Source organism: Heliangelus exortis, chromosome 13 (assembly GCF_036169615.1).
Source record: "Heliangelus exortis chromosome 13, bHelExo1.hap1, whole genome shotgun sequence".
NCBI lineage: Eukaryota > Metazoa > Chordata > Aves > Apodiformes > Trochilidae > Heliangelus > Heliangelus exortis.
In genome coordinates, this window is record NC_092434.1 from 13,026,741 (window position 1) to 13,050,198 (window position 23,458).

Consider the following 23,458-nt stretch of genomic DNA (forward strand, 5'->3'; position numbering starts at 1 on the left):
GAAATATGAGATCAACAATTTATAGGAATTTATAAGGAGAATTTCATTCTCCTTACATTTTTGCAGATCACTTCAGCTGAGCTGTATTTCACTTGAACAAAATAGGATTTATCCCCTCTTGCTCTGTGCATTACAGCAAGCAGAACCTCCAGCCAGCACACAGATAACAGGGGAAACTTCCCACCCTTCTATACATCCTCAGGGTGCTGAGGGAGCTGTCACTGTTTCTGACTCTCACTGGTATTTGCTGTTTTCCCAGAGACTCACCAGGAACACCCACTCTTTCTACAGCAGATGGGTGGGATAAGGAACATTTTATTCTACTCTGTCCTCCCTTTGCCAGTTAATGAGAAATTTGGGGTGGTAAAGGCAGGGACATCTTTCTTCCAGTGCTGTTGTTCACAAATGGCACATGCAACCTGTCTTTCCCTCCCTTTTGAGACTGTATCTTATCATCTTCAGTATTTCAGTCAGCTCTTTAGCTTGGAAGGAAACTGCACAAATTCTGCCTCTGCATCTTGTTTTCATATAGGTCTGCTAATTACATGGATATCCTTACAACAGGTGATTTAATGGTAACATTAATCCCACTTTAAATCTACAGAACTGAGGCACACAGTAATCACTTGGACAGCAGGCTGGGCACTAAACCCAGATCTCCTATTGAACTCTCCAATGTTCATTCATTTTCTGATTCTTGATTTTTTCTCTTTTTGATGTTAAGTATTTGCACAACAGGCACAAAAAAGGTACCAGAGACAAAACCAAGTTGATCAAAGCAATTAAATGAAAGCATTTAAATAGATAATGGCATTTCTTCTTCCACACAGCTGTTCTTTCTGTACAATAAGACAAGACAAGGTACTAGCAGGTTGCTGTAACTCTGCAAAGAGCTACTGAAGTGCTAATATTGATCACACAAGATGGAACATGTTACTGAGGCAATTGGTCAGGCTAACAGAGTGATGGCAGCACATGGAATATTATGGATGGTTGAAGTAGCTGAGGATATCTGTCTTTCTTGTCTATCTACCTGTTTTCTAAGATGTCTATCATCATTGAACAGAGCTACCAAGGAACAATTGCAGCATTTAATCATCAATAGATTAATACTGGTTATGTGATTAATTGGAGATTGGCTCAGATTTTCCTTGTTTGTACCTTTGCTGCTCTTTTCTTTCCTCTCTACTTGTAAGACTTGCATTTTCTCACAGCCTGTGTGTGTTGTTTTGGGACTTGTGTCAGTGGCAACAGCATAACTCTGTGTGTCTGCCAGAGCTCATTCAATTGAGCTCTTTTCCAGGAAAACAAAACAGTCAACTGATCAGAGTTGTTACACATTTTCAAGCCACTTTTTTGTAATGTCTGGAATATGATTTGGAAGCAAGAGCAGTGTGACCAGTCTGCACACCTGCTCCATCACCACCTGCAGTCAGAAGTGGCTGGATAGCAGAGGGAATTTTCCAAGCAATCCCTCCTGTAAATCCACAACTTCCATGGCTGCATTTTCTCTATAGTTAGTATTCAGTAAAGCAACTGCATCAGTACAGAGCTGTGTGTTTGCTGGTATTTTTCTTGTTCAAAGGTTTTGAGACCACTTTACTGAAGCATATAATGCTGCCTTGAAACTGGCCCCTAAACCTCATTTTGAGAAGAAGAAACACAGGCACTTGGCTGGGTGTTTCTGCCCTGTGCCATGGCTTGCTTGATTCAGAAAAGCAGCCCATCTCCCCTCCCAAATCTCCTCACAGTGCAATTCTCATCAGTCTGTCTCTGATCACAAGATTCCTCTCTTAGTTTCTCTTTTATTTTTTTTATTTTTACTTTACTAGTTAGGAGTGCTAGTATACCAATGTTATTTCATGATGCTATTATTAATTCACTCTAATATTTAGGCTCCTCTACCATTTTAAACTCTTGGGATAATTCATTTCTCATCACAGAGTATTACATTAGAGACCATCCAGGGGCAACACCAGAGGAATCAGGGTGCCCTCCTGTTTTTATCTGAAGTATTCCCAAAAGAAAGTTAGGTGGTCTAAATTAGGCAATGGAGTTTTTCTCTTGACATTTGGAAGGTTAAATTTTGCCGGTGACTGTCAACCTCTCAGAAGAGGAGATGGCATTTGGAGTAATCCAAAACTCCTGCAGAGTTACATTACTGTGGCAGCCAGAGTGGAGTAAATCTAGGCTGAAGATCTATTGGTTCAATTACTGCTTGGGGTCAGGACATGCCATAAATTATTAGATATGCAAATGGAAAACTCTGACTGTTGATGAAAGAAAGATGGATGGATTTCTTAAATACTCATAATCAGTGCTAAGAGTAACTACAGACTGACACAGAGTCATTCGCTTCTAAGGGGCTTCTGTTCTTACATTTTACCTGTGTGCAGGTAATTTTTTTGCTTTACACGTATCATATTTTAAAAATAAACTTAAGAAATCATTTGGAGGTCTGTTTTGAACTGCTTCTGCAATGCCCTTATATTTTCAGTGAAGAAACAGTGGCACTGTGCCTGGGAGAAGAATCAGTTCCTTTGCTCTGTGGAGGTAGGGTGTACAAAGAATGCCACCAAACTAACTCAGGTTTGTGAATCCATTGCAGTGTGCTTGACTTCTGGTACATGATAGTGTGACCTTGTCACAACATGAACTCTGGTGCTTCAAGGGATTTTTTGTGGATAGAAAAAGGAAATGTAGTTGGATGGGGCTTATAGCAACCTGGTCTAGTGGGAATTGTCCCTGCCCATGGCAAGGAGGTTGCAACTAGATCATCTTTAAGGTCCCTTCCAACCCAAACCATTCTATGATTCTATATTAATGTATCACACAAGTTTTTTCTTTCCTGAAATACGTTATTCACGGTCTTTTTTCTCAGTGTGATTAAAGATGGAAGAATGTGACCCCTACTTCTGTCATGTAGAAATGCTACACATGTAAAAACTTGAAATTCTCTTGTGGGTTCTCTCTTCTGGGAAAGAATTTTTTACTAGATATAAGACAGAATGATTATGAGAATAACGTGAGTTGTTCAACGCCATCTGCTGCTGCAAGGGGAAATACATTCCCAGATACACCTTGAGTGAGCAGAAATAGATGCACAAACATAGGAAATCTTGTTCTGCATGACAGTAATTTTCATTTGTAGAAACACATGAGAGAACATGTTTTCCAAAACTTATGCTAACTTTTTCCAAGCAGTCTGTGAAAGACAGCAAAGTTTCTAATGGCTACACAGAGTTCTTCCCCTGCTGGGGGTTTTAAAGTTTTCACTTTCATCACTCTAAACAGAACACTTCTCACAACTACTACAGACTTTCTCTACGCTCCTATTCACTGCCTAAATATAGATCTATTGGCTGTCACTTTTGCTGTTATTATTTTTAAGAAGAGTTTACAGGGTAGGGTAGAACAACTGGAGAGTAAATTGACAATTACTTAGGTATTTTCCAAGTGAGGATCAGAAATTCATTCCTATCATGCAGTTTCCATAAGAGGAAAAATATTAGGAAATACATTTCAGCTAGTTATAACATATACTACTTTGAGACAAAAAATATTGGGTTTGTATGCAGGTATAGGGCCACCAGAGGCAAGGGAATAAAATCTATTTTCTCAAACCTGCAAATAAGACATTGCAGCTCACCAGTTGTACTCTTTAAGTCCATTAAAGCCCGTGATGCCATGTGGATAAGAGTGGTGTGTGTGGTGTTTGAACTGAAACCTGAAACCTATGCAATTTGCTTTAAAACTTTCAAGAAAGATGCTGTAGAAGTTTAGCAGCATGTTGGTACATTCTATAATATTCTTTATTTCTGTACCCCCAGCTCTTTCTGCAACATAATAATTCAGTGCTGGAAAATAAAATCATATTTTTCAGCAGTTAGAATTATCTGTGGCAAAATATTCTGGACTTGCATAAGGAAGTAGATTATTGATCAGCTAATAAATATTTTTAAATTTTATCGTTATTTTATTTCCATTAAATGGTACAATGGGCTCATTCTCTTCACTTTTGTCTCATTCTCTGAGAGAGATTTTTTAGATTTTCCTCAGTACAGGGAATTTTTTACAGCTAACTCAAAGTACATTTTATCATCTACCCCCCTCCCCTCAGTTTGCTTATAGCCAATGACAAAGTAATTTTAATACATTGAATGCACCATCTCTTCTTTATTACTGTTTCTTTACTGCCTCCCCAGAAAGTTTGTAGTTACAACAATTTTTACAGCTTTAAAGAACTGAAGGGAATTCATATTTCTAGAACTTCAGGCAGAAGTAACTATGTTTTCAGCAGCTGAATTTTCATTAAAATTTACAAAAGACCTCTGCCTTCACTGATTTATTGTTGCATTAGGTAAAACTACACACAGTGTATAAAATACTGTGTTACTCCACTTGTAGTCTGATCTAACACGTTATCAGTGATTGCAAGTACATTTTATAACCCCAGCTGCTGAATCGAAAAAAAAGGTGATACAAGCATCAATCTCCAGGATAAAATCAGAGCACTTTCTACCAGAGTTTGACCTTAGTGATGCCTTTGGATAGTCTTACTTGTCCAAGTCCTTGCAACAATTACCAAGGGACAGTTAGAAAATGCAGCTTTAATGGTGCAGACTGGAATTACTTGCAGCAGCAAAGACTTAAACGCTAACCCTGGAGATTTCTGAGCACAGGGAGAATTTGAGGAAATTGATGCCATTGCAGGAATGAAATGGAAAAAGGCTGCAGACACAAGCCAGAGGTTTTATTTGTGCTCTTTGTTGTCTGCCTCCATGAACTCTTCAGTGTCATTAGCAAATACAGAAAGCTATAAATAATAATAACAAAAAGCCTACAGGTAACTAGATCTCATATAGGGCTGACCCCAGGTATAGCCAAATCTTACTTATAGCACAAGGAGACAGAGTTATTACAGGGCACAAAAATGTTAATTTCTGTCATAATACAACATATTCTAAGAATGAAAAATCTTAGTAGATCTTCTCCTTACAGAACTCAACTGTTAACTTTAAATCCCATCTGATATTTGTAGACTACAGAATAGGCAAAGTATAAACATGCCTTATCAATCTATCTCATAGTCATAAATACAACAATATTCCCAGTCATAGAATAAACTAATCCATTTTTTGGCAAGGCAAAAGTACTGCAGGTAAAAAAGAATTAGAGAAGATGACAATAAAAGCTTCATTTAAGCAATGGCAGTTGTATCAGTTTATAATTAGTATTAAATAACTTTTAAATGAGTAGAACAGATTTTCAAATGTTCAGACCTGATGTCCCAGAGAGTGAACTAAAAATACACCTTATGCCCAAAACCTGACTGTTCTCCTCAAGGAAAGAATCACCAATCATTTTGATTATTCTAAATTACCTGGAATAATTATTAAGATAAACACTATGTGGAGGATGGAGCTAACTATACTATGTATAATCAGACACTGGTCACTCCACAAGTTGTCACTTATTTTCCCTATTTTACATTTAACTTCAAAGGTGTTTCAGGAAATGCAAACTAACATGACCTGGGCAGTTACAAAGATGATAAGCATTTAACTTCAAAGCTATGGTTCAAGATCTTAAATATAAATTATGTACAATTTCAGGAAAATACAAAGCATTCTCATGTAACCTGCAATTTGTTGCCACAAAAATGGTAAGCTCATTTTTGGAGGGGAAATATCACAGTTTAGGACAACAGCATTCATCTGGCAGGTCTTGCAGAGATACACAAGAACAGCAGGGGCATTTGCACTGATATGCTTATCTAAACTTATGTAGAGTCTACTTGGTTAAAAAAACATACAACTGTGGCTTTAAATGGAAAATTAGAAGACTGGTTTGAATTAATAGTCCTATTGCAGATCAGACATCTTTCTGTCAAATGGGAAGGTCTGCAGCCTTCTATAGCTTCTGCTCATCACCATAATATTATTTTTTTTTTGGAGGTGGGGGAGGAATTTCTTGCGAGTTCAAGTCCTTAGTATAGGTTTTTAATTCCCATGTATATTAATATATATGTAAAATTCCAGCATCTAGGTCAGTACTGAGCTTTCTAAATCCTTAACAAACATCTTTTTGTATCCCTTCATGCCAGATTTAATTGTCCGTGGTGAAAGGAAACCCTAATCAGAATTCAAGAACAGTACTCCAAGACATGTATCTTTCCAACCTGAAGTATCCTATGATTCCCTGAAAGCATACAAGGAAAAAAGCGAGTTTTAATGTTCTTTGAAACACCAAAACAAATTTAATAATTTAAAATTCTCATTCTTAACTATTGTATGGCTTTTACACAACATCTGTGTCACAATGAGGTGCAATGAGGCACATGGAGGGAAAAAGCTCAATTCACAAATACCTCATTGCCTTCAGAATCTGGCCCAGGAGGATGGTAGTTTAGAGGTAGTATTAAATCATACACTGCTTTTACAAAATGATCTTGCAACCTATCAAAAAGATCTGTTTCCTATTCTCTGTTCCATGGTTTTCCAACATATTACTGATATCTGTTCATTTTACTAAGTACCCACAGCATTCAGGAACATTTGTGGGGGCTAAGAGAGAAATAAATGAAGCATAAATGCTCACTGTGCACTGCTTCTTGTAAATAGAAACCAAACTAGTGTAACACTAGTTTTAGTAGTTTACTACTCTGATATAAAGCCCAGGTAGATACAATACTGAGAAAGACCTAAAGGAAAGATCAAGGCAAAGAGCTGAAAAGCTGCCTGCAGTTACCAAGCCCACCTTGATCTTAGTTACCTTCTGGTTAACTTACATCAGGACACACCACAAGAGTCACAGCCCTTAATTCTTCAAAAGCTGATGCCTTCCCTAGGACTGCTTCGTTCTGGGAACCATCTGTAGTAAGTTACAATGAGATCCAAGTTGTATATAAGAATTAAGTCTTCCACTGGATACAGGGAGGAAAACCTGGGCCCTCTAAAATCAACAAAGTTTTCCAATTGTTTTCAATGTCAGCCAGAGGGAACAGTTCTGTGTATGCTTCTCAGGATCCTATTTAATCTGCATAACAGATCCTTTGCAACTGAGATCTCTCTTGTTCTTGTGTGACCCTATCTAAATGGCAGTGACTGGATAGTATGTTATAGAAAGTCTTTATCTGTGATATAAAAAGTGTTAAAACAAACTTTATTTTCATAGATGCTATAGGTTTGCATCTAAAATTAGACATATTTTAGCGCACTTCTGTATTCCCACACTAAATGCAGTAGAATCTTTGAAGAAAAGGCTTTATAAAAACATCAGTATATTTTACAAAAATTACATACAAAAGCACGCAGGCTTTGAGCACTCTGTTTGTAGCAGTGGTGACTGCAGAGCCATCCTGGCCTGCACAGGGGTTTAAAGACAAACAGGAAAGCCAGGGCCCTGGGCGGGGAAGCTGACAACTTCAATGAGGCTGACATTCTAACAAAAAGTGACAACAGTGGTGTTCAGTGGGTAGGAAGGGCAACAGCAGACAAAGAGAAGGGGAAAAGTGATCTTGCAAGACCACTACTTTGAAGGAATCCAGATGAGCACACTGTCCCAATACCTCGGGGTTGGTTTGTTTGTTTTTTAATTTTAGGAGAGTCAAATGCAGGTGTGACTGCCAAGATAACAAGAAGTTGATGAGAAAAAGGACTTTTGTCTAGGAATGGATGACAGAACAGGGGGAGATCAGGAAGAGTATCTGGTAGAAAACACATGAGGAGGAATGACTTGGAATAGCAGTATTTTCTCCTGGGTTTGGATACATATGTTAAGTATCAAACCATCTAAAAAAGTGCTGTTGGACAAGTGCTTAAAAGAAGCAGGGATGGACAGGAATTGCAGCAGGATCAGTGAACACCTATCTCAATCAAGTCTACATAGTTTTTACAACAGCCTTTTAGAGAACTCATAGCAAACAATTCTTAGCCAGTTTGGCACAGCTGCTGCTTATGGAGGAAACCTTCCTATGATTTTCTGTAAGTCTAGGAGTGAAATCATCTGCTGCAGTATATTCACAAGTTTAGCATTTGTTGCTGCTGTGAGCAAAGGTTAATGTTTCATTGGCTGACTGAAGATCACCAGTTGCCCATTACATATTTTTGTTATTGTCTTACTCATACATTTGATTTCAACAAATTTTGAGCAATCTAATTATCTGAAAGTTAAATGAAAGCCATCTATGTAAGAGATTAAGTTTGTTACTGCAAAACAAAGCAATTTCACAAATAAAATTATTTTATAGCCGGCAGTTTCTGGCTGCAAACATGCTGAATGCCATGCTCCCAATGAAAACAGAGAAAAAGGGAATATAACAATATAACAGTCTCAAAAAAATAAGGGGTTCAGATGGCTCTGTGCAGTGGATCTGACAACGTGTGGTACTGTGCAATAGCCATCCCTGAGACAGATTAATACAAGCTAAAGACTTTCAGGGAAAAGAGTGAAGGAGTTTTAATTACTGTTTTGTTTTAATCCACTTCAAAAGCTACAGAAATTTAATACAATTTTTAAAGGATTTTCTAATCCACATGCTCACTAATATCCCAGAAAACGGTGCTTTATTCTAAATACTTCCCAAGACTTGAATGAAAGCTTCTTTAATGCTTTTGTCCAAAAAATGAGACTGAAAACTTGAAATTAAATTGATATGCTATTGTGTGGCTGGGCTTCTACTTAGAGTAACTAATTGGATAATTTAGTCATAAAACTGACCTAAACAATGTTACTCTGTTGAAAGTTCACCTTTCTGTCAAGCTGGCAGTGAGTTAATTTGAACAATTTGAACCTGTGCTTCGTGAAGTTGTGCTTGAACAGAGTCAGGGAAAGCAGCCCCCTGAGACAGGGGGTGAAGGCATTAACCAGAGGTGTTCCATTTGAAAGCACAGGTCTGTGAGCTTCCCACTCAACTCTGAGCTTGCTATGCAAATGCCAAAATAAAAAGCTCTAAACTTTTCTCCTGAAAACATGGTGAGGCCATATTGGCTCCAGCAGGGTAAGAACAGAAGTCACTTAGGATGAGGAGGTTCAGTGCAAGAGCCAGAAAGTAAGGCTGAAAGGTAGAGGGAGCAGGCTATTTCTCTTTGTTATCGAGTGAAATGACTCCACAAATATGACAATAAATCACTGCAGGAATCAATCTGAGTGGAGGCAACTGCTCCATGCTGATAATGCATCAATCAATATTTAATGTTTACACTTTAATTAATCTGCACGTAGGAAGCATTCTTTCAGTGACAAAAAAGTGATGAGAAATAAAACACCTTTTATATCAAACAGCGATGAACGGCTGCCTATCTGTTAGGCTTTGATTGGGCCCTCAATTGATCATTGCAGCCTTTTTTGTTTGTACCAGTGTGCAATGTCACATTTGGGTATAACACAAACACAGGCTCTGCAAAGAAAGGAGGGGGAGCTTCTGAACCTGCTTCTGAGTGATTACAACTTAATCAGAACAAAGACAGACTGATTGCAAAGTATGAGTTCTTCGAAAAGATGGGACAGAAGGAAATAAAAGATTTTCAACATCTGCATCAATGGCACCTCTCTGAACAGGTTTTTATTGTGTATTACAATTATTGATACTTACTAAGGCTTTGTATAGGAAAACAATTCAAAGGTTCACTAACAATACTGCCTTCCCTTATCAGAGGTGCCAGTGGGAGACTGAGGATCAGGTTTTGTCACTATTCTGCACAGCAGCAAAGTGCCAGGTGCTAGATGGGAACGCAAGAAGTCACAATTCCTGCCTCAGTGTGTTTTTGCTCAGTGCTCTGTTTAACCCTTGTAAACTCCAGCTTCTTCTTCTTTTTAAAGGGCCTGATTCATTGTTCATTGATGTCAACTGAATGACTTCTATTGACTTCAGTGGGCATTGCATTAGTTCATAGATGGATGGTATTGAAAGGCATAGTGATGAAAGACAATTGAAAAGACAGTGATACTAAGCCAGTAATGTTCAATTATTCCTTAAAAAAACCGAGAAAACTACAGCAGTACGTTTTCCTTACATAGCTAAAGTTCCCTTGCCTATTTCTAAAATAATTGTTACAGCTGTAGACTTTTCACATAACAGATGCAATGGCATTTATTTAAAAAATAAAGAGCACTTAGCTTTCTAGAGCTTAGCCCAATTTGAATTATTTGAGATCTGAATCCAGATACAAAAGTGCCATAAATTTACAGGGGGTGGAACCCAGAGAAATTTTATTATACTTTGTACGTTATATTTAAGTTGTTTTGCAAAGACTGTCATAAAGTTAGGATCATGCAAAAGACCTATGAAAATGTCAAATCCTCTAAAGCAGACCTGCTACTAATTAAAAAAATAATTTAAATTATTTTTTTTCCCCACTGGAGAACTTTTGTGGTTTTATTAGTGAAAAAATAGGAGGATTCTGCTTAGGATATAGTGAAAAAATATTGCTGAAGTGCTTGCCCAGTTTGGGAACTGACTATTTTAGGGTGCTCTGACTGCTGACTTACTTGAACAAACCCAGAAATAGTACTATGGTAGAAAGTCATGTACTAGAAGGAATTTGAAAACACTAATCCTCAGTTGTACAAACAAGTTTTTGTTCCACAAACACTAGATGATCTTTTCCTGCAATTCACAATTTTTTTCTGGCTTATACCAAAAGTCTAAGGCACTTAAAAACCCACCCCTAAGACTGCTACCATTTCTGGATACTAAGTGCAACAAAGTGTTTAAAACATGAGTGATTTAAGGAGATTTCCATTTACTGGTCAAAAAGTTGTGAGTACAGAGTACACAAAAATAGGAGAAACTGTTTGCAGAGGAAATGAAAGATGAACATGAATATAAAATGCAATAATAAAATTTTAGCTGACTTTATTCTGCTAATGTTCACTAGTCATTCCCACATTTTTTTCCACAGAATTTTGCACATAAACAAAACCCCAAAGATTTCTTTAGCTCCATAAAAAACAGAGCCTTCTCTTTAAAATCTCTAAATAGCTTTTCAGCAGACTTTACTAACACACACAAACATATCCACACAAGGAGCTGAGTCTGCAGTTTCTCTTTTCCATAAAAACTTCTTCCCCCTTCTGTTCAAATCAGATGAACAAGCTAAAAAAGGGGCAAAGTCAAAAGAGAGGAATGCTCTATTCTAATGCATGATCAACTACAAATATTTATAGAAAAGATGAAAACTCTACTGTGTGCACACTGGGGTTGCTCTAGGACAGCTTTAACACGTATAGTTAATGTTTATGGAACAAAACCAACTTATTAAATGTCAAATCTTAATTTTCCTTACATGCACCCAAGGTAGAAGTACATTCACAAAAAAATACCCAAAACAAAACCCAAATTACATTCTTGATAAAAACATGAAGAGACAATGCAAAGCACTTGATCTTGTCACTGGTATGCAGAAAAACACAAAGTTGCATTTTCTGATTATTGTATTCTTCAGCTGTATACATCTTTCTGCACACCACTGCAATAGCAGCCTAACCTGGAAAGTCAGCCCCTGTGAACTTCAGTTTCACTGGAGCTCCAGGGAGCTGCATCATTTGTTCTGCAGCAACAATCCTGACCTGCAGGGAGAGAGGTTCTGGGCTCTGGTTTTAAAGCCCTGGTAGCTGACCAGCACAAGTCCCTAAGGTTCTTGACTATACAATCAAAACATTTCAGCTAACACAGGATATGTTTCCCAGCCCTGGACTACAGTGAGTTCCCAGATCCAATCACTGGTTTAAACCATCAAGCCCAAGCACCGGGGCACCCTCCCAGCACCACTTCTGGCTACAGTGATTGGCATCAGCCTGAGCACTTCTGCCTTAGTCATGTAAGGAGCATCCAGTGAGATCTAAGAGCACTGGTCCTCATTTAGCACTGGGACTTAGGCTATTTTTTCACCTCAGCCTTGTCACAGCTGTCTGCTGCATAAGAGACTGAAATGTACTAAAAAACCCTGGAAGACTAATAATTCATTAACCTGACAAACCAAATGTAAGTCCTATCAATCAAGAGTAGCACCTCTTGGTTATAAAGGAAGCATGTATTATTCTGACAGTATTTTCACAAGATGAACTGAAGTTACAAAGAAGGCAACCGAGTTGATTCAACTGTCTCCTCTCAGAAACATTCATGATTACAGTCATGAGGCACAAGTTGGTGGGGTAGTGTTATTACTCCCATTTTTATAAATTTGAGTAGCTGCATAATATCAAGGAAAAGGGATTGTATTACTCCCACAGCTTTTCTGACTGCTGATCCTGTGGTGACTCCATCATCACTGAATCCTGACACTGCTGGATGCCAGCATGGCAAGGTGTGCAACAGCACACCCAAAAGAGAATCTCTTCTCTCTTCCATCACGAGCACTGAAAAGCTCAGGGCTTATTGTACAGCTCATGAGGATAAACAAACCTGCAGCTGGCCTTCCACCACCTGTAGAAGGTGAAAGTCAGCCAAAAACCTACAAAACTCTCCAGTTGCGATGAAAGGATGGAAACTGAGTGTGGCTGAGGTTCAAGTCTTAGCCTAGCTATAGCAGTGTAACACTGGTGCCAACAGACCCACTTAGGAGGGGAGGGCTCAGAGCAAGAGGCAGTCTGGTATTCCATGATGGTAAAATATATTGGGGCAGGCATCAATTTACCTCAGTTAGTTATGTTTTTAGTTATGCTGTATTTTGGTGCCCAGGGGCCTAATTTATAATTCTAATAATAAAATGTATTATGAAGTATAAGCCAAACACATGCAGGTTCTAATTCTATTTCCTCTCAAAGGAAAGAGCTAAGCTGTTAAGCTCCAGGTTCTTTCAACATTTCCTATTTGCAACAAACACAAAAATCTGAAATCAGTGATGTACCACTGCAAGACTTGTACAAACTTCAGGTAAAGCAGGTTAAATTTTTGTGTTTATTTATTTGAAAATCCCCAGTGTTGTTGGTATCTCAGTATCACATCTGTCACAATGCCTGATTTTGCAGGCAAACTGAAATTGCTGAGAAGCAGATCAGTCCAGTTCACACATCCTCTCCACCCCAGAAAATTTACCATCCCTTTGCTTGTGGGGTACTATTTCTACTTATATCCTTACAGAGAGAATTTATAGATCAGCTGAGGGATCTCCCCAGTCCCTAAGGATGGCAAAAAATCTTAATCCATTTAGCAGAAAGACTTTTATTCCAATTTAGTTATAGAAGTTAACTGAACAGCCCAGCTGCTAGTGCTGTATGTGGCCTCATTTGTAAATAAGAACTGGGGAGAATGTTCCATTATTTGCTTCTCTCTTGACTGAAAGACATGGCATGCAGTGTCAGGCCCAAGTAGGTGCTTGGTCCCAGCTCTCTAGGTTCCCTTGCTGAACACACTTAGTAGGATACATTTAATACGACCAACAAACAATTTTTATGTGTGTGGGACTGAGTTAATACTAACAGAAATTGAAGCTTAATGATTCAGATTGTCAGTAACTTATTTTTAAAAATAGGATATCAAAAAGCAAGACTAGTAACTGTAGCATTAATAGGTACTTATTATTTATGCTATAAATAAAGATTTTAACAACAACAAAAATTGCTGCAGCCATTTTCACTCCAGTGCCCACTGATTAATGCTGATGTTGACACATTAATTGCTTATATTGTTCATCTTTTTTTTGTTGTTGTTTTAATGAATAAATAATAAGCAAGAGTTAAGAAAAATACAGCTACCAAACATATCAATGGTCCTTAACATCACAAAATTGTTCTTTACTTACGTGAGCAGTCAGTCTCACTAATTTCAGTGGCCCAAACACTACAGTCCTTAATCACATACCATTACCTTCAGTAGGAGTTGTTCTCAATTTAGGATCAAAGACCACAGTTGGCTGGGGCCACTCTTTCAGGAGAGGATCGGGCCCAGACTTTTAATAAGGGGTTTGGTGGCTTACAAAGAGGTGATTAAGATCTTCCTTTGAAAAACACAAAATGTAGAGTTCTTCTTTTGGATTATAAGGGAACAGATAGCTGTAGCCGTGGATTTCAGAGTATTAACCACTAATCCACGAGTGAACTGAAAGGTTTTTGTTTGTTTGTTTTTCTGTTACAGTGGTTAGTTAAACTTATCAACCTTCAGTTCTCTTTAAGTCATATTTAAGTTTCTAAGCAAAATATTTGATTTAAGGAAGTCAAAGTTTCTACACGTTCTTGTCCTTTTTCATATATTGCTCCTCATTAACCTGAACATGTCTGTGAATATGTCCAAGAGTTTGAGAGATTTCCTGGTTGTATGCAATACCCATAGAAGGTTTTGGGTTTTTTTGTTTCCTTTGCTTTTATTTAATGAAAATCTTGTATTTATTCCCAAGAACTCAAACCATGAAGTTCTGGAAACTAACCCACAATATAAAAGTTTCTATTTTCCTTAAGTGTCATTCAAGGATTGCTGTTTGTCAGTGACAAACAGAAAGTACTTAGTATAATTATTATAGCACCTCAATAAAAATCAGATTCTAGCCGTAGGTGATTGCAGCTATAAAGTTTCCAGAATAGGAACAATGAGCCCTATGAAACTAATGAAAAAAATCGCCAACTTCCTCACTCCAAAGTCTGACTTTTACAAGGACTCCATTTCTTCCTGGTTGCCAAAAATGAACAGTTGATTTGAATCTAGCTTAGGTCTCCAGGAAAACAATTTTAATGTGAAATTGAATAATGTTGCACCAATGACAGGATAATTAAGTGGTTTCAAAATCAAGCAATATTTAGGTGCCTTTACTGTAGCATGTCCCAATAATGAAAATAAAGAAATCATATTCTAATAAAAGCATAGCTAAAAAAGATAAATATGCAGACATAGTCCTTGCTGTATCACTGTACCGTAATCAAATGAATTAGAAATCTAATGACTACTTTGACACAAACAGGTATTTAATATGCTGAAAATGTACCAGATTTTCCCCCTCAAGCATTAGTAAAATCCCCAAGAAAATTAAAATCCAGGTCATAGCTAAATTCCTTTGAAACTGGGATTTAAATAAAAAAAAAATTTGGAAAAAAAAAAGAAAAAAAAAAAAAGAGTTTAGCCACTGTAAGACTTCTTTGTGCTGTTACATTTTTATAAGGTTAAAGCTAAAAATAAGATCAAAATCTTTTTGGAGGTTACATTAAAAATAGACCAGGTGTGCTCAGAAACCCATCACACATATGCCTGTGAAACAGATGCTGACCAATAAATTAATTAAAGCTACTCTCCTTTCAAATCAGAAAAGAGGAAAGAGCTGTTAGAAACATTTATGGGGTGACGTTCTCTTGACTGACAAGTTTTCATGCTTTTCCTGTATTGTACAAGTCACTGATACTTCTCCAACATTTTCCGACAGGAAAATGAAATTGCTGTCTGTCTGTAAAGCAGGGGGTTTGGTAATCTGCTTCTAGGGAGCAGGACTGATGCTAGGGAGAACTGGCATCAGTGTGTATCAGACATGAAAAGTGAATAAGGAGACGACGTTTTGACACTGACCTGATGAAATTCCTCACTAGTAATTCCTGCTATCACACTCAGAAAATCAGAATTTGCATGTGAAATATCTCACTCTCCTCAGTATGCCATACTTTATTGTGACAATTTGCATCTGAGCTGAGCAAGTGCAAAAGTATCTGTGCTGACTTTAAATCCTGCTATACTTCTAGGACTTGGAAAAATAAATAGAAAGGAATTTGAGGAACAGTAAATGGTCCTGAAAGGGCTACGTGACTCCTCAAAATATAAGCTTCTCTAGCACTTCAAGGACAAACAACATTCATTTCTGCTTTTCTTCTTCCAATTATACCAATTTTTTTTTTTTTTTTTTGGTAACCACACAATTGCTGGAAAAAGGAATTAGTCAGTGTAAGGGGTTATTAAACATGGCATTCACCCACTGCTCTTACACAGAAAAGGCAGCCCTGAAAAAAACAAAGCTGATTAATAAGAAAGGCAGCTAACCTAAAAACTAAAACTTGAACTGAATGGTGTGTGCTAATCTTTCTCAAATACACTTATGAAAGCTACATTTGCTGGTATTTGTCATTGCTATGCAGGCCGAGTGTTCATGTGAATGTTATCTCCACAGTTTTGAGCAAACCAGTAAAAATACAAGGAATTTTGTCCTCACTGGTAATTTTCTGAATCTCCTGTAGATCTATGGCTGCTTGAATAGCAAACACTTCACAATCCAGGGCCATTTGTGATAAACTTTGTTAAAAAGCCGCCATTCATTACTGGTGATTTCCTTAATCCTCGAGTTGCTTGTAAGGAAAAGACTGAAATTCTGTGTTATATATTTGCTCTGTTGGGTCTAGAATCCAAATAACTCAACATGTTAGCCACATTAATAAAATACTTGCCAGATCAAAATCTTAATAGCCCATCTTAGACTTGCTATTGTTTATTGATGTTTGTTTGCCAGCCTATCTGGAGACATAAGGAAAATCTTAATAGCTCTGGCCACTCATTAAGCAAAATACCATGGAATTCTAATCCCATAAAGATATTAAACTATTTTTCCTTACAACAGCAACAAATAGAGGGAATTCTCATTACTTATTAAGATGTGGTACATTCTTTGTATATTGAGTTTCTTCTTATACTTTGAACTCTTATCCCTCATCATTCTATTTCTGAGGCTAAGATCAAAGAAGATTGGCCTTGCAGAGCTACAGATGAGTGGCTGCCTTTCAGAGAATATTAATGCCCTCTTGAAGAGCAAATCTGGGAAGGGGGTGTAATCCCCTGAAGAGATCACCCTGGGAGCCTGGTCATACTGAACAACTGTAGCATGCTTGCTGGATCAGCTGTTCAAGAGCACAGCCTCACCGAGATGGAGCTGCTTCTCCCAGCTCAACACTATGGCCCGAATCTCAAAGCAGTTGAGAGACTGTCTTTTCTGGAACTAGAGAGTTGTGTAAATGTGGATTCTGGCAGACTGGCACAGAGCAATGCCTTTTATAGCAGGAAAATATGCGACCAATTTTGTATTCTGCATTGCAAAATTTTCTGGTCTTTCTGATTCAGACTTGTGACTTCTCCAGTTGAAGCTTTTGCTTCTTGCTGCCTCACCTACTCGAGGACTGATGTTATTGAGGAGCTTGTTGGCAGCAGGCAAGACACTGTCCCCCTTCAATCTCCCACTTCCAGCAGTGATCCTGCCATACAGGGTTTCTTTCTTGCCTTCAGATGGCTTGCAAGCCTTTTAAAGGGGAATTACTTTAGACTCTTGTTAAAGAGTAAACATGCTAAGTACTAAGACATTCAGTGGGAATCGTTATATGAAAAAAAGAAATGTTATATTCATTACAGAGGAAAGTCTAGTAATAAAAAGTATTACCTGCATTTATAGCCCTTGTAACCTAATTTTTGTGACAAAGCAAAGAAGTAAAAACATTCCTTTCTGCCTTTCAGTGACCCCTATAAGAAACCCCCCATGGAGTCATTTAGGATAGTAATTTGAGTGAAAATATATGCAGCCTTTATTTTGCTTGCTCTTCTTAAATTAATAACCCTTACCAATGATAAATAGGAAAGTTTCTAAAGACATTTGAAAAACCAGCCTCAAATTAGTAAGCAATTAAAATAAATAAAAACTTAAAAGACATTTTCTACAACATAAAAGAGTGACAAAATATGGAGCTGTGTTTTTCAAATGTTAAAACTGTACATAAAATACCCCTTCAATATATGCTGCCAGTAAAAACCAAGGCGAAGCAGGTCATTAAAATGTCAGGCTTGGGGCAGAGTGGAAAAAATGCTGTGTTTAAAAGTAAACATGTAGACCTTTTATAATTATTCCCCCTAAAGTTTACTGTTCAAAAAAAAAAAACAAAAACCCAACTAACAAAAAAAAACAACCAACAACAACAATAAAAAAAGCCCAGCACAAACAAACCACAACACAGAAAACAACTCAAGCAAAAGAAACTAAAATTAAAACTGAAACCCAAACAAACAGCTCTGCATCATCAGGATCAAGAGTCCAATTCTAGCCCTAATCTTGTTCCTAAGTGATCCTAGGGAGTTTTTCTGGGTCTTTATGCAGTCTCTGGATGTCAGCTTTTTATATGAAATGTCATTTTCCTTTATCTGTATCTTTTCCTAAAGGGACAACTGTGTTAATATTGATGTCACATTTATGCTAAGGCTAGATATGAATAACAGGAGCATCAGAAATCTTGGGAAAACACCGAGGTGCCACCACAGCCCTGCTCTGGTAGGGGTTGCATTGACTGACAGAAAGAATTTTACATTCGCTGTTGGGATGATGTTTGTGTCCAAATACAAAAATTCTAGCACTGCTGTAAAGAGCTCAGAAAACTGTGCTCATTTTCCCCTCTTCACATGAACTAAAACTGCCTCTTGAAACCAGTAGAAGATTGAGTTAGAATAAAGGAGATGCTATGCCAGTTATGGTGGAGCTGAAAGCCATACTTGAGTTGAATTAAAGTGTTTTGCAGATCAATGCAGATGATCCACAACAGTAAAAAGAAAAACAAAATCTGTGTCTTCTGTACTGAAAATTAAAAAATACTGAACATCACAGCTTTGTATTTTGCTGTAATTTTTCCCATTTCTAAGCTTTTTGAGCCAGTAACAAAGACTGATATCTTTCTGACTCATCAATCACATTCCTGTTTTGTTTTTCTCGTACTGGAAAAAAGTCTATCATGGCCCTGAAGGAAAATATTTTCCATCTCATTAATTTTGTGTATTTTAAGCAGAGTGTCTGCATATGAAGTCAGTATAATATCTGCACTGTGTCTTTTACTGGGCTGAATTCCTAAACTGTGTCTACAAGGTAGCAATGCCCTAATAACAACTCCATCCAGCAGACACAATTCCACATGAATTGGGCTGGTGTGTATCTGAACCATACTACTGATGCATACAAACTCATTTCAGATTAACTTTGGTTTAACCAGAAAAATGTAGTTGGCTCATAAAATTTAGATAAGTTTAATGATTAGAAAATAAAAAGGTTGTACCCTCAGACAGTTTCTGGGACTCCAGCTGAAGTCCATGCAGGAATACAGGTATTTGATTTTGTCCTCTAACATCTCTGTTCCCTAAAACTAACAAATACCACTGATGAAAGTACAGGTTGTCACAATTACAATCAGCAACTAATACCCACCTTCTCCTGGTTTCCATCTGATAAGAGGAGAACTCAAAGTGCAAAGACAATAACAAAACACAAAATAGAACTAAGAGACTCAGATTTTATTTAACTATTTTTCTTTAAGCTATCTTCTAAAATGTAAATATATTTAAGTCGGGGAAAAAAGCCTACAGTCATGGTTCAAGATGCATAATACTAAAAATACACAGACTATGAGAGAACACTCATCTTCATTCTTTTTGTAGTTTCTAGTACTTAACATAGGATAATCAAATCTGTCAGGAGGAGACAGAGCAGTGGACCAAGAATAGTATAGTTGACTCAGCATAAAAGCAGAGACTTATATCTTTAGACAGCTGTGGTTTCACAGCTATTAATAACAGATCTGTTATGATCAATACATCCTCAGTATGGATGATCAGTATTTAGTTATAGAATTACAATGGCAACTTTATGCACACAGCCAAAACATACCATAAATTTCTTTTTTGCCAACTCTACAGTTTTTATTCTCTGATAAAAATGATGAGTAATACTTAAACAGGATTCAAAGTAGATGTTGGAAAATTAATTTCTACTCAGGCATACAGCCTGCAAATAAAAAGTCAAACGTGTTGGTTTTTTTAAACAAATTTTGAACCAACAGGGTGGCTTTAGTCTACTTCAATACTTTGTACAATGCATTGCACTGTTTTGATTCAGGCAATTAACAAGGTCTCCCCTCAGCCTTCTCTTATTCAGGCTAAAGGGTCCCAACTCTCTCAGGCTTTCCTTGTAAGAGAGATGCTCCAATCTGTCAATCATCTTTGTTGCCCTCCACTGGACAGTAATTCCCAGTCCTAATTAGAACAGTAGGTTTGAACCCCATTTCTTTTCCTACTATCTACAAGTATTCATGATGATAATCACAGTTCAATAGTATTTAGTAGTCTTACACACCTCTAGAAGCTCTTATTTCCTTAAAGGTAAGCAAAAATATTATTCTTACCTGTATTCTCTGTGTAGAATTGTCTACCAATAGTGGGGATTCCAGAGCTGGGAAACTGGTTTTGTTTCAGTTCTTCAACCTAGACAAAAAGAATGGAATGACTTTCTCAGGAAATACTACCTTGCTTGCAGTTCATTGTGAGAATGTCAAAAGCTGGTTCTTTGTTGATTTATTATATAACTGATGTTACTCTCTTCCTGGCCGTAGGAAGAGAGTTATCATTACCAAACTACCAAAAAAGAAAAAAAAAGAAAAAGGCAATTTGAAATGAGACATTTAATATTTCATCAATTTTAGGAGGATCTTGAAAAAGACCTGTCATAGATCTTCAGAAATCATGTGCCATTTTCCAAGGAAATCTCTTAGAAAGTTGCTTTTGATGAGCTTTGATTGTTCAAGAGCTTAAGGGAATGGGGTTTCCTGCTATATTTCCAGAGCACACTCAATTAACACACAAATGGAGGGACTTCTTAGAGTCCTGAGGTCTCCACATACATAATTTTTAGACATCCAACAGCAAAATTATACCTCCCCAAACACCACCTCTATACACATTTTGATATTTAAGGGCATGTGATAAACACAATCTTAAATACCAGTCATCCTCCACCATCACAGTCTTCAGGGTTCCAAGCTCCATAGTAAAGTTTAAATCATAGACACAGAGCTACTTTGTTGTACTATTATTTCAGAGGGTTTTTTAGAGAGCTAATCAGTGAGGTCTTTAGGTTTCTTCTCCTAGAATTCCCATTTCCTGGAAGATTCTTTTCACATTTTCAATTCTGGCCAGGTCCAAAAATTGTGGCCCCGTTTTTTGGTAACTGATGGTTTGCCTTGTACTCAAACTGGCATTGCCAGTGAAGCAAAGAATCACACCTACCTTTCCAGCAGGAATGTGTTGACCCCTGTGCTGCAGACTAATCCATATTAAAAAACCCCAAGAAAACAACTAACTAAATATATAAACACCAAAAAGAAAGGGGGAGTGGTGGGGAGAGATGGCTAAGTATCAGCTGTTCAACCAGTGACTGGCCAGCCAGAGGACCCTCTGGGTCATGGAATGCTGCAGCATTGGAAGACAAAACAAGACACTTACTATTCTTTTAAACCAGCAGAGCAACTCCAGAAGAGCCTGGCTGCCCACAGCCACAGGTAATCTGCCTGATTTTCCCCAGTTAAAGAAAGCAATAGATCAGAACTAAGTCCAATGAGTTGGCCAGCCAGAACTGGGGGAGTTGCAAGCTTCTACCAATGGATGGTGATAGAACATTTTCAGTCAGAGCAGCTGCTTATAGATGTAACATTTGGCATCAAGAAATAATGACTTGAGTAAACCCAGGCTGCCTGCAGCATGTTAGAAAGCGTGCACATGATCACTTGTGCCAGAGCACACGTGGCATTGTATCCCTACAACCAGTGGTTCATGGCAATATCTTTGACTGGCATAGCTATACCTGGAAAACTTGGAGATCCATGCCCTTACTTCCTCTCCTGTGTTAACCTGGTCATTATCTTTCTCTGGGCTGGAATCAATTTATAAAGCAGCCTTGCATCCCACAAGCCACTCAACAGCTTTAAAAGCTGTGATGAGATGTAGATCTATAGATGCCTTCTACTTGTTTCTTGCCCTCAGACTTGTAGCAAAGTTTCTAAGAAACAGAAGGATCCGATTTACCTTCATTTATGTTGTCATTACAGCCCTGAAGTTTGCAATCAGTGTTTCGAGGCAATGGTTAGAAATCTAGCAGCATTCCTGTATGAGCTGTCAGTGCAATCTGCACTGCCATTGACTTTTTTCTTAACTGATCCAGTTGAAAAACAACCCAGCTGAAAAAAAAAAAAAAAAAAAAAAAAGAAAAAGTTAGATTAGTTTGAGTCCAGTTCCCTGTGCCTGTGCAAACGCTTCTGTTGGAACAAGGCAGGAGAAGCAGCAGGGGCCAAAGCTGCTGCAGAACTGCAAGTGTAGCCACATTCCTTGATATTTGAGTAGACAGCCAGACTGACTTAAAGTGAAATGTTTTTTAAATGGATTCTCATCTTTTTAATAACCATCAATTTTTTTCACATTCCAAATAGAAGCCATCCCCAGAAACGGTGTTTTTCCTGTGGATCTGTCTGCACAATGCTTGATGTTGGCAGCTCATTTCTGTCTTAGTCATGTTTTCGCTTTTTCTTTAGCAGATGTTTACAATTACTCCTTAAAATGTTTCCATTTTCTGTGATCATTGAATGTGAATGAGGTGACATTTTTAAAAATAATTGTAGCTTTTTCTGGCCAGAAACCATGTTAGATTCGAATAGTCTTTGTCTTTTAAACTGTGGTGAAGGTCTTATATCTTAGTAACAGCAGCATCTGCAGTAGTTTGCCTATTTTTTTTTTTTTTTTGCCAAATCAAAGTGGTTTTTGTAATTATATGACTGTATCTTGTATCTGGTAATCAGATGTGTATATGTCTTTTTATTTAATCTTAAAGACATGAGGCTGATCTGATTTTGTGCTTGAGGATTTCTTGGAGGACTGCAGAACAAATGGTATTACAGCAGCCCAAGGTTCTGAAATGCAAAGGAAGGTTTCTTTGCTTTTCTTTCAGTCTTTTCATTTGTTTTTATTGACCTCAATTTAGATCAAAGTTCTCGCAAATAATTGCCATGTTGCCAACACCTGCAATTACGTTGCAATGTTTATAATGCTTCAAATATTCTTCAAAAAAATATTTCTAGGAGTCCTGCAAATTTTTGAAAAAGGTCATCTGGTTTTTCTTTTTTCTTCTGAAGTTTTGAAAAATAAAGTTCCAATTTTCAGAAGTATGAAAATATGCCATATATTTACCATAAAAGTCCCCCAAAAGAGTGCAACACGTATTTTAAAAGCTCACTTCTTTTTGAATGAAGTCTTGTGACTTTTGGAGTGCTGACTCACGATTTTTGCATGCTTGACATCAGCAATACCACAACTGAGAGAAAATCTTTGTGAAAGATTCCTTTCTCATCCTCTTGAGACAAAAGGATCCTCCAGGAAAGAAACAAAAAACCAAAAAACCAGAGAAACAACTGTTTCTTATTCATGATAGTTCTCAGTTAAAACCGAGCACAAAAGCCAACTTCCAGGCAAACAATCTAAAATATCTTCCAAATCATTCCTGATTGCTTTCTCCACTGTAAGCACTTAAAAAAAAAGATATATTTACATTATTTTTCTTTCTTTGGTAGGATGGTATTAAATCATATTATGCATAAAAATGAAACTTCCAGTATAATTTAGTATTTTCCAATAAACAGCTTATTTTAATATACCAGATTCCTTCCTCTTTCTTGTGAAGCAAGAGGTCTGGCATTAGGGACAGACAAT

The 23,458-nt window shown here is 37.4% G+C and overlaps 1 long non-coding RNA gene across 4 annotated transcripts in view; it reads right to left on the reverse strand.

The window, feature by feature from the left end:
• Positions 1-22,073, reverse strand: part of LOC139802103 (uncharacterized) — a 33,007-nt gene extending 10,934 nt beyond the window's left edge. For all 4 annotated transcript variants that reach the window (XR_011728509.1, XR_011728508.1, XR_011728506.1 and 1 more), the window contains exons 1-2: positions 21,785-22,073; positions 20,110-20,188 (exon numbers count right to left, since the gene is read on the reverse strand). This is a non-coding gene — a long non-coding RNA (uncharacterized lncRNA). The remainder of the gene's footprint in view (positions 1-20,109; positions 20,189-21,784) is intronic.
• Positions 22,074-23,458: the final 1,385 nt, after the last annotated feature.